This window comes from Morone saxatilis, unplaced genomic scaffold (genome assembly GCF_004916995.1).
Source record: "Morone saxatilis isolate NCDOM2014 unplaced genomic scaffold, NCSU_SB_2.0 Contig17, whole genome shotgun sequence".
NCBI lineage: Eukaryota > Metazoa > Chordata > Actinopteri > Moronidae > Morone > Morone saxatilis.
The window spans coordinates 6,669,350-6,671,879 of record NW_023339729.1 but is presented as its reverse complement, the minus strand read 5'-3'; the positions used below and the strand labels follow the sequence as shown (position 1 = coordinate 6,671,879).

Here is a 2,530-nt window from a genome sequence, read left to right as displayed (position 1 = left end):
CAAATATGAAGACGTTTAATAAGAGTCGTCTCCCTGCGATGATACTTCCACAGTCGACTGTGTGAACTCTAGTCTGTCTCCTTCTCCCACTGGAGATGAAAAAGAGAGGAAAGGGAGGACCGGAAGAGGAGCTCATTTGGGATGGTGCTGGACTGTATTTGGCCTGCACAGGCATTACAAGCATGTGATAACTGCAACTGATCACAGGGTAGGAGAGAGAGAGAGAGAGCAGTCAGAAGAGTGTACATTTATTAATGCGCTCATAGCTCACTCCAGACAGACCGAGACATACAAACGAAAGCTGCACGTCTGCTGTCTACTCCCTCTCCCTTGCTCTCCCTCTTGGTGTAGTTTCTTTCTGTTTCCCATACTCTCATTTCTTAAATACCTCGAACCGGTCAGACTTGAAAATGGAGGAAACACCAAAATACAGCTCAGACATAAAGTAAATGATGCGGCAGTTATTTTAACAATCCCTACTGTAGAGAGTGCTGCACGTTAGATAGAAGTGATGGAGATGGCCCAGTAACCTTCAGGAATGTTGTTGCATAGTTATAAGACATAAATACTTTGCCACTTGCCATTTAGTGTCTCCTTTAAGAAATAACTGCTGGCTTTTTCAACAAGGAGGGAGAGGACTTTGGTTACCTTGGTTTCAGTGGAGCCATGTGTGATGTTGGGTCTTCCGTTCGTCACGTGTTTTTATGTCACGTTTGTCGTAGTTTGCTGTTGTTATAGTTGGCAGCAGATAGTAACAGGACACATGGGGAAATGGAGAGAGGAGGATGGTGTGAGGTAAAGTTGGCCAGCCGTTGGTAAGATGTTACATGTCGTTAGACTGCCGTGCAACCAGGCTGACCCCGCTGTCTATAAATCTTTCAGGCAAAGGAATCCGCGTCCTGGTAGCTGAGTGGCACGTCTCACGATTTGACATCGGCCTCTCTCAACGCGTTCCAGCTTTTTGAAGTCTTGTCACTGCCGCACATGCGCAGGCCTGTCCTGAGATCCTGTGCGATGATCTCAGCGGTGGCTGCAGCTTGGCTATGAATGAGCGAAACTGCTCTGAAGTCGGTGTTTATGGAGGGCCCCGTTCTCTCGGAGGGGAGAACCAAAGTTAAATAAATACTTGCTCCATCCTGTCTGCATTAAGGGCCCGAACACATGGCTTTGACGTCAGAGTGACATTAAACAGGGTGGGGTGACCCAGCCAGCTCCGACAGGCACGTGCACATGCGCGCGCCGCGCACGCTTACACACTCACACACGCTCTTCCTTAGCTTGCTATTAAAATCAGTCTTTCTTTTTTGTGTGAGTATCTGTCTATGTTGTCATTTTCATCACATTTTTTTTCAATTCTATCTTTCCCCAAATGTGTACAAGCATTGTCACTTTCAACCTTTATCGGTGCTACAGTACATGTCTCAACACTTAGATTTCCCTCTAACAATATCAGCATCCGACAGGGAAGAAGTTCATCTCTGACAATTTGTTACTTTTTGTTGAGCTGGTTTGACTTTATTCATCAATCACGCAGTGTTTTTGGCTCGAGCGTCTGCGAGGATTTCTCCAGCAAAATAACCAGCCAGGTGCAACTGGCTTTCATCACTGTGTGTATGATAGCCAATCCAACATTCAACTCCAACATTTATCTTTGCTGCTCTTCCTTTTTTCTTTTCCTGTAACAGAGTACATTTTTGTGCGTGTGCTTGTACATTTACATCTGCGTGTGTGTGTGTGTGTGTGCCCTGCAGCTCCACAACAGGTCTGTCAACATGCCTGTTAACATCTATAACCCGAGACCAGTTGGATCTTAACATTAGCATGTAGCTGCTTATAACGATCCAGTCTAGCCAATTTATGTGCAACACAGTAAATAAATGTGTCCTTTGTTACAAACAAACAAATTAGCATGTAGTTATCTGGCTTGTTAGTATGTTTTTGATGTGTTGCGGTAGAAGAGGGGTGGTTTGAGCATGCTCACTGTACATATAGTTTGCTTGTGTGTTGGTAAGGTGTTGTTTTGCAGGTGTTTGACCATAGTGACCGTATGTGTTGGCGTTGAAGCTGTCGCATGCCACTGCCGGACCAGCTGGCTTTTGGTGAACTTCAGGGAAGAGGATTTCCCTCTCTGTCGTCCTCAAGCTGTCACAGTCTGCGTGGTTCGCTCGAACTCGGGCGAGTTTATTTCCTCAGTGTTTTAAAACATGGAATTGTAGTTATAGGAAAAAAAATGGCAATCTGTACCCCAAGGTAGTTGAGGGTTGAAATCCGCTGATTCTGAAACCAGATGTGTGTCTTTGCAGCAAGAGCTTTCTGATCTTAATGTGACCATCTAAATAACAGTTAAAACTACAAAGAGGTTAGGCTGCCAGTTTGTGGTTTTAAATAAGCTTTATTGGTAGGAATGTGGATGATACATTATTGTCCAAGCTAAATTGGTGTCAAACGATTAGTTACCTATTCTTTGATCAGACGATCTCTAATTAAAATAATTTAATCTAAAACAACCAATGTGTGTATGTGTGTGTGT

At 44.3% G+C, this 2,530-nt stretch overlaps 1 protein-coding gene across 1 annotated transcript in view; it reads left to right on the top strand.

The window, feature by feature from the left end:
- grk4 (G protein-coupled receptor kinase 4) overlaps positions 1–2,530 on the top strand; it is a gene marked incomplete in the record, with an annotated part of 39,932 nt that overhangs the window by 8,258 nt on the left and 29,144 nt on the right.